General features: G+C 40.2%; 1 long non-coding RNA gene across 1 annotated transcript; it reads right to left on the bottom strand.

The window, feature by feature from the left end:
• Nucleotides 1-293: 293 nt before the first annotated feature.
• On the bottom strand, nucleotides 294-12,413 carry LOC135411890 (uncharacterized). The gene is made up of 2 exons (XR_010429369.1): nucleotides 12,225-12,413; nucleotides 294-3,900 (listed from the first exon to the last, which is right to left on the bottom strand). It is a non-coding gene; the product is annotated as an uncharacterized LOC135411890 (long non-coding RNA).
• Nucleotides 12,414-13,469: the final 1,056 nt, after the last annotated feature.

Raw genomic sequence — 13,469 nt, 5'->3', positions numbered from 1 at the left:
CTCTGTACTTGACAGCTGGTATAAGGCTGTTGGGCTGGTAGCTACCTCAAAATCCCCTAGATTCAAATAGATAATATGAATTGAATTAATTGAATGAAGTAAATGAAGTTGAATGAAGTAGTAAACAGGAGGGTCAGGGACAGACATTTTGCAATTGATGCAGGCATAACTGAGGATGTCCACATGGGATGCCACAGATGAGGAGGTCAATCTGACATGTTAATTCATTTAAATGCCAGTATTCACAACATATAAAGGTATGCACTGAGAGAAAAACTAGGCACTTCTCACAGTTTTTCTATTCAGTGAATTGATCATAAAGAGTCTATTTTTTCTATATATAATGGTATTGGGGAATAAAGTTCTGAAAACAGGGAGTAAAAAATATTCAGTAAGCACTTACTACACTTTATTCCATCATAAACTCCAGCAGTACAGAAAGAGGAATAGGTATTTTCTTTTCCCATCTCACACACACAATCTTGAGAAAAGATTGTGTTGTCAAATGTCCTTATCATCAGGCATCATAATGGTGGGAATTGAGCACTTCAGAAATGAATTTTTTAGTCTGGCCTGGTGGTCTCCAAGGAATCCCTCACTGGAGGATTTGTCTGTGGTTTCTTTCTGCATAAAGGAGAAAAGAATTTTTCTCTCTCTGCTGCAAGTTTCAATCTCTTCACTGCTAAGTGATAAATGATCTCAGATTTTATTACATTTTCTTCTTTTTTTTCCTGTTATCTCTGCCACCTCTGATTTCTCTGATCTTTGTAGAACCTTATTTCCTCCAGATTTATTTCCAACTGAGGAAGGTATACACTTATCTTTTCATCACCTGAGCCCATTAATCTCTGCTGAAACACAAGCACAGACACAGTCTGGGCAAAGACTTTGGTTAAAAGCAGCCCTGAGGAGAAGCTCAACAAGACTCAACAATGTGCACTTGTAGCCCAGAAACTCAACCATATCCTGTATTCATCAAAAAAAGTATGACCAGCATGTTGGGTGATCCTCCTCCTTTACTCATTCTGGGGGCCCCAAAATAAGAAGGACATCGACCTGCTGGAGTGGGTCCAGAGGAGGGCCACAAAGATGATCAGAGGGCTTGAGCACCTCTCCTATGAAGACAGCCTGAGAGAGCTGGGTCTGAGAGAGCTGCAGTTGTTTAGCCTGGAGAAAAGAAAGCTCTGGGGACACCTTATAGCACCTTCCCCTACCTCAGGAGGAGCCTACAAGAAAGCTGAAGAGGGACTTTTTACAAGGACCTGTAGTAATAGGACAGCAGGGAATGGCTTTAAACTGAAAGTGGGCACGTTCATATTAGATATTAAGAAGGAATTCTTTACTGTAAGGTTGGTGAGGCACTGGAACAGATTGCCCAGAGAAGTTCTGGATGACCCATCCCTAGAATGCTCAAGGCCAGGTGGGATGGGCTTTGAGCAATCTGATCTAGTGGAAGGTATCTATGCCCATGATGGAGGGGTGGGAACTTATTGGTCTTTATAGTCCCTTCCAATCCAAAGCATTCTGTTATTCTATAAAACCTGCTGTGGTTTGAGAGTCTTGTCAGAACTTTATGCTTGTATTCTTTCTTCTTTCATCAGAGGGAGCTGCAGGTGCTCAGGAGGTGGTTCTGGGTTATTTCAGACTGTTTGTCATATATGCTAGTACACAGGGAAAGGATTTTGCTTTCAAAAATCCAGGGACCATTAGGAGCATAACAACTCAGCATAGGTGCCTGCACAGGGTTTTCAGGAGATGTAGGGTGCAGCAGCACCCATGACTTGAAGCAATCAAGTGGTTATGTTTCATTATCTACCCGTGTCTTTCAGGGCATGCCATTAGCAGAGCATAAGACACCCTCACTTGCAGGGGAAGATATTTAATGAGAGACCTTGACTGTCAGCACTTCTTGACTGCTCCCGTCACCTCTCTGCTCCCACCAGAGGGAACTCACATGGGGCAGCATTGTGAATGGCAGGGAGTAGCTGAAGTGCATCTTGATTTTAGGTTCCCTTTTTTCAGTGGAACACGCATCAGAAAACGGAAGAACTCCTTAGAAGGTAGCTGTCACGTCTGAACCATACAGCTTCTGAAAACTCATGTTCTTGGACATAAAAATGTGTCAGAGTTTGCAATTGTGATACTGAAGCAAAATGATTATTTTTCCCTTATAAAAGCTCTACATTATTTAAATGAATGAAAGGGAAAACCTGGTCATCTGAAGCCTGAGCATTTAGTAGTGCTCTCATCTCTTTTCCCTGTTTTTTGAGGGGATTCTTAATTTGCAAGTTCTAAGTGTTACTCTGGACTGGAAAAACAAGAACTTTGCTACAGTAGGTGTAAAAAAAAATCAAAAATCATCATAAGGAAAGCTATGAGTAGATGATCTGTGTAACGGATGATGTGGTGAGTGACTGACAACTCTCTTCATGTTATGCGATTGCAACCTTTGCAAATGGGCCTTCCAAAACTGTGAGACTCAAGTTTCCAGCAGCATGTTCAGACATGGTATCTCCTTCACTAACAGTGACAACAGAGCTGCCTCTGCTTAATGTTATAAGGAAGCAGATTCAGCTGAGATGCCTTAGCAGTATTCGATAAGTTTTTAGATACCCTTACAATCATTTTTAACAGCTCCTCACAGTGTGAACAGGATTAGCTTCTTCAACCCTGCTCAGTAACATCAAATGCTGGTTTTTTCTGGCATTTGAGGCATGCATCTAGCTGATGATTTTACTTGCCAGCATCTGTAAAATATTCATTATTGTCAGATTTGTGGCTTCCATGTCATTTGGACTGACATTTGTATATTGAATAGTCTTCATTTTCACCATAAAATTTTAATTTACTGTACTTACTGTGTAAGTCCAGATACATTGTTTCATATTTTTGAACAAACAAGAACAGTATCATGAAAATGCTGTATTTTTCTCTCTATTCTCTCTATTCTTGCAATTCACAACTATTCCTGGGTAGACATGGTGAATAACATGCTCTTGCTTGGGAAGAAATTTGGATCCTCCACACCAGAAGCAGATTACTCCAAAAGCAGAAAAATTTCCTACAGATGTTATGCTTGTTTTGAACAGAAAACAGGAAGAAAGTGGGCGCTGACATGGCAAGGTGTGACTAGCATTGTAGAGTCATTATTTTCCTCTAGCGACGTAAGATTGCCTTTTTGTCTAAACCATGCTGGAAGTAGCTCTTAACTGTGAAACTCTGACAGCTCTCTGCATGGTACAAGAGATTAATTCAGAGCCAAGTGCAAAACAAAAACATCTGCTTATTCATCAGCCTAGTCTTACAGAAGTGATCATAATGTGTACTTCTGGGAGAGAATAGCCTCATTACAGAATCAAGCCAGAGAATTTCCCATAACCAGAAAGCCTTGATTCTCTCACAGCGTTTTGTTTTACCACTTCTTCTCCTCCTGTGCTCATTAAACATTAAGAAAAAAAAACATTCAAGAAACTAATATATTGGATCCTCTCTTTCAGCTGGCCATCTGGTTCAGGTGGATAATTATCTTCTGACATCTGTTCAGTGATACTCACTGTATGGTCAGTCAGTCAGTCAGTCAGTCAGTGATCTTAAGCCATTTTCCAGTGGACACAAATATCTGAAGCTGCAACAATGTTCTGGGGGTCTGCAGGGTCTCCTCTGGGAAGCACTCCGCACATTTGAATTCTAATACTGCTAAATGGTAATCAGCACACCAAATCTGTGTACTGGCAGTTCAAATTGCTGAACAATGTGCTCTCTCCACCTCTGACATTGCAACTGCAAAGTGAGGATGACAAAAGGAAAGATTTTTGCATTTATACCTCCATGCTATTTTCTGCAACACTGTCAGTGCCCCTCCAGGAGCCCACAAGGCTTTCATTTCTTTTCCCGAGGAGCCTGGCAAAAAAACCGTACAAAAACATGTTAGCATCTGCTTGGGTTTTTCAAGCTAATGCAATCAAACACACATCAATTGAAAAATTGCAGTGATGACCCCATATGGTCTCCCATTAACTCACCAGCTCCTGTCACTGTCAGGTGTTCCCTCCATTTGAAAAGGCTCTTTTGCTGTCATGGGTTTTATGATTAAATGCTTTCCGCTGAAAATGTTGGGTTATTGAGTGCGAAAGTGGGAACAGAAGAGGTTCTTTCTTTGATAAATAAAGCCATTTTAGAACATTTCAGAAAAGAAGTTTCAGGATGTTTTTCTTTAATGGTTTCTAATTTTTCTTCTAGTCCAAATCAGCTTTCAAAATGCAGGTAGTCTGTATTAAACAGAGGTAAAGTTTATAAAAGGTAGAAATGAAAACTAAGACTCTTTGAATGAACTGATCCGTAACTGATTTCAGAGACCCATTTCATCACATTTTACAGCAGTGCAATAAGGAACTTCCTAAGCAATTTCTGCTCAGCAATTTGGAATGAGTTTCTGAAGTCATATGGCCTCTGCCTGTGTGCTGTACCCTGAGAGTATTTTCCATAAATCCTCTGTAGGAATGTGCTTGGTGACGAGTGCAGCCTTCCCCTTTGACCAGCCCTGTCAGCACATCTGGTACCATTTTTCTCTGGAAAGCACAGAAAGTGTCACCACGTCTTTCTTAGGTGTTTGCCCAAAACCTCAGCCCCGTCTCACATGAAAACCAATAATTGTATCCTGGGGACACAGGGGCAGAACACACTGCACAGAGGAGCCACAGGCAAATGCTGGGGATGTGGATGCAGCCTGTCTCCCTGAGTGTGGGTGACAGTCACTGAGTCATGGAGTGCATTAGACTGACAGGCACCTCTGGTCCGTCCCCCTCTTCAGCAGGGTCAGCTAGACCTACTTGCCCAGGACCATAGTCAGGTGGATTTTGAGTAGCTGCAAGGACAGAAGCTGCACCACCTCTCCAGACAACTTGTGCTGGTGCATGGTCTACGTCAGAGTAGCAACATTTTTCTCAGTTTTCTTTCAGTTTGTGACCATTGCCTCCAGTCATGTCACCGTGCACCACTGAAAATATCCTGGCTCCCTCATTTCTTCCAGTCAGGCAGTTATACACGTTGGTAAGATAACCCTGAGTCAGACCAGGGTCATCTCTGCCCCAAGCTCTCCAGGCTCTGATCAACCTTCCTTCAGTGCTTTGCCCTCTGGCAAGTCCTCCAAGAGATGAGTGCTGCTGCCAGACAGTTACTGAGGAATGAGACACCCACTACATATACAACCATTTCATTTTGTACACAATACCTCCTGAGATCATATTCATGACCTAGATTAAAGATTAATGAGTATTTTTAATCACCCTTCTCATATTATAATGCTTTAAGGCAATCCTTGTTCATCATTCTTAGAGTGGTCTTATACATGAATAAGAGAAGAAGGGTTTGTCTCAGTGAATCTAAAAACTGATAGACCCTTTGATATCTTATTAAATACATCTCCTTTTCAATTGTTTTGAACTAAAATCAAAAAGAAAAATCTATGTGTTGATGTTAGTGTAGAGAACAGGCTGATATTTCTAGAGACAAAAGCTAAAAGAACTGTCTAGAAAAAATACATATTCTTATTTTAGGTATGATGTGACTCATATTCATAGAATCATAGAATGGCTTGGGTTGGAAGGGACCTTAAAGGTCATCTAGTTCCAACCTCCCTATCGTGAGCAGGGACACCTTTCACTAGACCATGATGCTCAGAGCCCCATTCAACCTGGCTTTGAACACTCCCAGGGATGGGGCATCCACAACTTCTCTGGACAAACCACTATCTCCTACTCTGTGTGCAACAGGTATTAAGAAAAGTTTCAGAATATATTCCCTTCTCAACTTTTCTAACCTCCTCACCTCCTCACCCGTGCATTCACCTACCAGGGGAGGGAGGGAGAAGACAAGCAATTTTTTAAAAAATCTGTGCATAGTCATTAGGATCTAGGGTTCACGTAAACCAGCTAAAACTTATGTACAACATTACATATAGCACTGCAAAATAGTGTTCATTGAAAGAAAACTCACGACTTTTGCAATAGACTTTTGGCACAACTTCTTTCTAGAGCAATCTCTGAAACAGCTCTGCCTCCTTTTCTCCTTGACAATTTTGTAACGTGTATTTCATGCATGGAAGACCTGTTTGTCTTTAACAATTTGGAGAGATTTATATAAATCCAACAACGTCTTTCTTTAAAGTTTATGGAAATCCAATTATTTTCACCAATAGAATAAAATCTATCACACTAAGTCAGCACGACTCTTGACTTGGTTTACAGTGGCACCTCATTTTTCAGAGCTCTGAAGTATTGCATTTTAAGGACAGTAATCAAGCTATCCTAATGTAATTTCAGTTGACATTCTGCCCAGGGTCCATTTAAGCTTAGAGCTTGACTATGTGATCTAGCAATATTATAGTACAACATTTAGTACAAATTACTTATCTGAAAGCAAAAAACTACATTAGTGCAACATGCAGGTGTCTCAATTATACTCCAGCATATGTGCTTTAACTTTTAATGCAGAGGTTTTGTAACCCAGTTATCTTCATAAATGTGTTCATAACAGAATCTACAGTTAATTATTTGCTAAGGTAACTTTGGCCCATTTTTACCATGTTATCTCAAATATCTATTGTCTTTTCAAATCAAGCCCACAAAGATTTGATGTTTCAAATCAGGTTGTATGTAATTAAACAAAATGGATGCTTAGGTAATTGTTATTTTGTGTTAAATACAGTAAAACCACTATTTTTTTTTTCTTGTAAATCCCAGAGGTTTTTGCATGTATTTCCTTATTGTAGGTTGAGAAGGTGTAGGTCATTTTCAAATGGCCAAACATAAACACATATATTTTCATCACAGTAAAAACCTCCTGTCTGAGCCTGGTTAAATGAAGCATTTGCAGATTGTGAGATGATGTTCTTCTGTCCCACTCTAATTGGAGAAAACTGTTCCAGCTGGACTGGCTGTCTTATACAGAAGATGATGACATTGTTAACAGGATACAGGTTCTTCCAACCATCTGTCTCTAATGGCAAGATTCTGGGATATCTTCAGTATCTTCCTATTGGCTGGGATTTTCAAAGGCGACAAAGAAGATAAAATTTCTGTTCATGTTTCTCTGGATCTGCTGATCAAACACACACTCTAGTAATTCTAGCTTTCTTGCAGTGAAGTCTATTTAATGATCTAACTATTCTCAATCTATGGAGCCTGATTAGTACTATAGTTCCATAGAGGCATGCAAAGGATGTAGAAGAGAAAGATGTGGAAGCCAATAATTGTACCTCTGAACTCAGACCACTGGATATTGAAGTCCTGCTTTCCATCTCCAGTGCATGTACAGCTGTATTTGTCTGGGGCCCTTATGCAAACCTAACAAGAGCATTAGAGCATCAGCTCTCACAGTTTCAAAAACCATAGGTCAGAAATCAAAAGGAGATTAACCTAAAAATAGAATTAAAACCAGTGAATAACACCGTGCAGCAATCTTCTACTTTCTTTGTTCTGCCCATTTTTTATATATTTCTGAATTTGGAAAGTTCATATGAATTTCTTGCAAAAAATTACAACCCCAGCTTTTGTGGTGCTGTGCTGACTTCACCATTTGTTCTCTTCACACCCATGTTCCAGTGGACACCTCATGGCACCTTGCCCTAGCTACCAGCATTGCTGCAGATGTCCTCCTCTCCCATTCCATGCTGGCAATATTCTGCATGTGATGGCTGGAGTAGGGTCTCTTCTGTCAGTCTCAGAAAGTCATTGCTTTGGGCTGCAAATGCTTCTGCCATCTATTGCACTGAAGGCTGCAACAATGCCAGTGTCACTGAGGAGACATTGCAAGTGACTACAATAAATGCTCTGAGGTTGATGCTTTTTCTCCTCAGAGAAATGCATAAAGCTGAATTTTTTAACAGTGCCTGAGCACTGGCAATAATTTACCAGAATTAATATGAGACAGTTGTAATCTCCTGAAATAGGTTTTTTTCTTTCTTGAGTATAGCAAATTTCATAGCCCTAAAATACATGGAGCAATGCTCATAATTATTTAGCCTTACTGTAACAAATTAAACCAGCTCAACTTTCTTTCAAAGTGAAAACTTACCACAGCTGTGGAAAGAATAGCAGATTCCCTATTTCTTTCAGCCTATTCCCCAACCACTTCAAAATGACCCTTATGCATTCATAGGGCACTGCAAACAGTGGGGTCTTCATTGCTCCTAGAGGAGGCTTCCTCCATCAAACCCTCATGCCGGGCCAACAAGGAGATGCCGCGGTCCAAAAGGGGGATGGGGCCATGGCACAGCACGAGTTCAGAACACAAGGTAGGGTGCAGGTAGAATGGTTTATTGAGGCGTGCGCAGGATTCTTTATCAGCTCAGGCGAGGAAAGGGCCAGAACATAGGACGGGGCATGAGACAGACAAACGGGGAAGCAAATCAGGATAGGGGCACAGGCGAAAAGGGGGAGGAACCGGGGAAGGAAAGGGCAAATGGTAACTGTTTCCTCTCTGCAGCTTCTTCAGCCTGTCAGAGAGGGGAGCGGGGGAAGCAGGGAGCAGGCAAACTCGTGGCAAGCCCGGGTGTGTCCAGGATGTGCACTGTGTAGTGTGAATACAATGAAACCACATAGTAACAGTAAAGTCCATATAATAACTGTAAGGTCCATATAATAAAGTCCTGTCAATTGCTGTATGTTTTTCTCCATGCCTGGAACCGTTCCCATCCTGAATCTTGCTATTTCACAAGGAGAGCCTTGGCAAAGAGGAAAGCATGGGAAATGGGGGATTATGGCAATTCCTTAGTACCATAATCATGAGTCTTAAAGGAATGTACTATTTGCCAGTTTCTTTTAGAAAAAGATAACTCACCAACTGGGATTTTTATTAGCATATTTAATACATTGGCTCCTGCACTGGAGATAGAGAGGTGGATGCAATTAACATGCTCTTGGTTTTGTGTGTTTCTTTCTCTTTACGGTTGTCTCCCAGAACACTGGAATTAAGAATGAGAAACTGTTAAAATGCAAAGCTTCATAAGCTATACATAGTTCCAATTTCCCCGCAGACTCCAAATGAAGTAAGGAAGAGTTCAGGAGGACAGCTGAGACTCAATCTCTGATATGGGATGTAGTCTGATTGTTACATTGCTAATGGACTAATGCTGTGTACAGACTTACCAAGAATCTATATTCTGCCTTTTCTCCTGAAGGAAACACTTTATTGTGGAAGAGACAATAATTAAAATAAAATAAAATAAAATATAGGTATAGCAGCCTAAGTGATAGGTCTGTGAAACACGGCTGTGTAGAAGCAGCAGTACTAGGACTGGAGGCTTGGCAGCAGGAATGAGCTGGACTGGGGGGGGAAAAGATCTGTGGAGTTGGGATGAGGATGTGTGTTGGGTAAGGAGGGTGTGTATCAGCAAAGGAGTTGCTTCACAAGAAAAGAGAGGGGGGCAAAGGAGACACGCTGAGGCTGACTAGAAGGGAACTGGTGGACTGGCAGTTTGGGTTAGGAGATGTGGGACGGGATACTGCAGGGTGGGTGACAATGGGAATCTGAGAAGGACATTGGCAGATGACTCCGGGAGGCATGCAGAATGGGCTGAACAAGGGCAACCAGCTTTCTGTGGGATAGTGTTGACATGAAAACTTCTCCCTAGGATGCTGGTTATTTGAGAGTTAATGTCAGCCTTCTGGCAGAACTAGACGTGTGCCCCTCTCGTTCCTTTATATGCTTTTTCTCCTTCTTTTATATGCTTTTAGTTTAAGATAGGATAAGATAGCAACCAAAAAGGCTTGTTGCAGTTATTAACACCAGTGCAGACCCCTGATTTCTAGGCCCCAGAGAACATTTCAGTCTTAGAAATGAAATATTATTCTTTTTCTTATACAAAATATTAAAAGTGTAATATGGAAAAGAGTATGATAAAAAAGAAAGAAGCAGATAAAATGCAGTGAACAAGAACACAGAAACACCTAGAAGACCCCAGAGATGCAGAAGGACACTTGGGAGGTTCAAGGAAAAATGTGATATCTCCCTGAAGGCAGATGAGGGTGCAGGGATGGATGGGAACAAAAAGAGATCTCTATTTCTGAATGGCCAAGGGTCTGATTTATTCAACAGCCTACACCTAAGTGGAGAAGCCACTGTGTTTTTGCACACTGGTTTTCAGAATTTGCTGTAGCAATTTGGAAAATATTGTACTCTTAGAGGGATGTTTCATACCGTTAAGATCAACTCAAATGACACTCTGGGGGCTATAATCACCTTTCTAAGAAATACGTTTTCCAACAAAGGCTGTTTTACAGGCAGTGGGCATTTAAAGATGCTAGTGGCTAAAAAGTATTGGACTTCAGTCCACATGCTTCTGAAACTTTGGGAACACTTTGAGAAGCCTGGGGCTGGGAGAGGGAACATCGAAGGCTTGTGTTCCTTGCAAGGCTGCATAACTGTTTCCCATTGCATTTTCCAAGATTCTGATATCAATTCCTGCAGCTGGTGGATATGTGAGATAACTGAGAGCTGAATGCTGTGCATAAGCAGCAGCTCAATCACAGCCATCACAAAGGCTTACTGGAGAACACCGTGTCTCAGTAAAAGCTGAAAGTAAAAGAAGTTGGTATCACAGCAGAAATAAATGGTGAAAGGATAAAACGTTGTACTTACCTGCAGAAGCAGTAGCTAAAATGTTGTGGGGTTGTTTGTTTGTTTTTTTAATAAATCATTGAGCTATTTTCTTTCTGAACAAAAGAAAAACTTAAAGGCTTGATTATTTTTCAAAGGTATTGAAGTCGCAGGTGTGAGCACAATTTCTATCTCTGTGTGTATATGTTTTTTAAAAAAGCACAATCTTACTGCTTCTGAAAGAAAATATGCTGCAATCATAACAACACTTTTTAATCCTGTGCAATCAGCTAAAATAATGACCATGTGATTGTAAAAGTCAAGAAGTTTGTGTCATTATTTTACCCAGAACATTCTCTTCTGAAAGGCAAAAAAATAAATATTAAGTACTTTAAAATTATATCAATTTAGTGTAACATGGAAATGAGGAATGAGGTTTTGGAGCAACTTATTAATTAAAATTGTTTTGAGATGGAGACCGTTCAGTTTATGTACAGTACTAAACAACTCATTTCCATGGGACTATCCCAGAGTGATCCTTCTAATCCTGAATAATGTTTTCTGTGTATTTACCTTCGAAAGGGATATAAAAAACCTATTAATTGTAACATTTGTTTTTAACATTATATCTGATCTCTGAGACTGCGTACATCAGATGACAAAATTTAAAAAAAAAAAAAAAAGAAAAAAGAGAACAAGGCTGATGGACACCTTTTGTCAGAAAGAGGGTCCACTGTTTGCCCTCATCAGTCTTGGATGAATCACGGGCTGATTGGGTTGGAAGGGACCTTCAAACAGCAGCTAGTCTGACTCCCACTCCCATGGGCAGATACTTGGCCAAAAAATGGTCATAAGGCAGATTCTGCTGCCAGGGGAGGATCTCAGTTTTTTAGTTGGTTCAATTTAGCTTTGAGTGAGAGGAATTGAGAATATAGATGAGGATTTCTTAAGAGTGGAAGATAATTTCCATGAAACTGGTTTCGCATAATAAAATTCATTAGTCTGAGGAACGGGCAGAGAAAAAGCAGAAGAATTAGTTATGGAGTGAAAAAAGCAAACTAAGGAACTAGGAAATTGGTGGGAAGAATTTCTAGACAAAGTCAACAGCTTTAAATACAAAGATGGACCAAAGACTGACAACTATTAAAGGAGATTATGTGAAAAGAAAAGTGGCAAGCTGGACCATTGTAAAGGGAAAAACAGGAGAATTAGACCAATAGAGTTTTCTCAGGAGTTATTAAGGACTTTACAATCAAACAGATATTCTGGAAAATATGGGAAAAAAACCCCAGCAGACTTTAAATCAAGAGGATAAGGTTAAAAGAGAGGTGAAGACTGCAGGGAAATTAAGGAAACCAAGAAAGAAATGTGCTAATTGGATTAAAAGCAAGTCTAGATCTACCACCAAAAAAAGAGAAAAAGCAATTTCATTAATGCAAAAATGCAGAGATATTGCATGCTTTCTTTGCATCAGCTTTGTAAAAAAAGGGTTAAATGCAATCGTTGAATTTCTGGCTTTCATCTAAGGTGGTGATAGAAGAACAGGAAAGAAAAGAAAGAGTTTTGACAAGAGATATATTCAAGCTGTCTGATGAAGAGGAGTGCAAGAGGGAAAATAACAGACTTACCTTTAAAAAGCAGGAAAAAAATGAACCCACGAAATCACATACCCATCAGTTCAACCTCGATCCACTGAAAGAATGGATTTAGAGGATAAGAGGGAATGAAAACAGCCAGCACAGACTTGTAAATAAAGCATCCCACCAAACCAGCCTACTTCTTTTCTTTGGCAGGGTAGCCAGCCTTGTGACTGAAGAGGGTTGGTATGATTCATTATGATTTTAGTGAGGCTCTTGGTACTATTTCATTTGAGGTTCTTATAGCTGCAGTAGACAAATATCCTGTAGATGCAAAAATTAAAAGTAAATGCAAGGCAACGTGATGAAGTACGCTTCACAAGAGTTAATCAAGAATTCACTGTCACTCTTCAAGGGCATTGAGGTGTGGTTTTATGGGGGTAAGAGTCATTAGCAGTTTCAAGATTGTGTTTAATAGCTGAGATGATGGAATAGAGCATGTGAACATCAGATTTGAGAATGACACCAACCTGAGGAAAGAGAAACTGCAAGGAAGGACAGGAATATAAAGTGGTTTTTAGTGAGATGAAACTCAATAAAATCCAGTATAAAAAATTTAGGCAGATGACTTCCATGTATAATGGGAGATATCTGGCTAAGTGTCAGTACTGCAGGAAGGATCCATACTCAGCTATAGGATGAAATGAAGGGAAAAAAAATTGAAATTTTATTCAGGACTATATTTTAAAAAATTACTAAGATTGGATCACATTTGTAACTGTAGAAGTCTAAAGAGGAGGTCGCTGTCTTCTGGGAGTCATGCACAGTATATGACATCTGAAGGGTGATATCTGGTAGGGTGGTAGGGAAATGAAAAAGAGTCCAGAAGAGACCTGCAAGAATGTGAAGAGTTATACAGAGCCAATTTATGTGGGAAAGAGGAAAGAAATGTTTTTTCTGGAAAATGGGAATCTGAGCAGACAGGTGATTGAGGAAACAGTACACAATGCTGTTACAATCTGCTGAAAAGGGAAAGGCGTTCTCCTTCCCAGCACAGCAGAATCTGCTCACTGTTCAGAAGAAAGATTTAGAATGGATATAAGGAAAAACCTTCAAGCAGCATAGTGAGGAACTGGGCACAGGCTAAGTAGAGAAATTACAGAAAGTCCTGCTCTATAGTTTTTTAAGGTATTAGCTAAAATATGTGCTCATATATGGCTAGGGTAAATTCAATCCTGCCTCAAAGCAGACTGTAATCTGCTTTGCAGTAGGAGTCTTCTAATGACTGACTTTTCT

Source organism: Pseudopipra pipra, chromosome 3 (assembly GCF_036250125.1).
Source record: "Pseudopipra pipra isolate bDixPip1 chromosome 3, bDixPip1.hap1, whole genome shotgun sequence".
Taxonomy (NCBI): Eukaryota; Metazoa; Chordata; class Aves; order Passeriformes; family Pipridae; genus Pseudopipra; species Pseudopipra pipra.
This window is presented reverse-complemented; position numbering and strand designations above follow the sequence as displayed.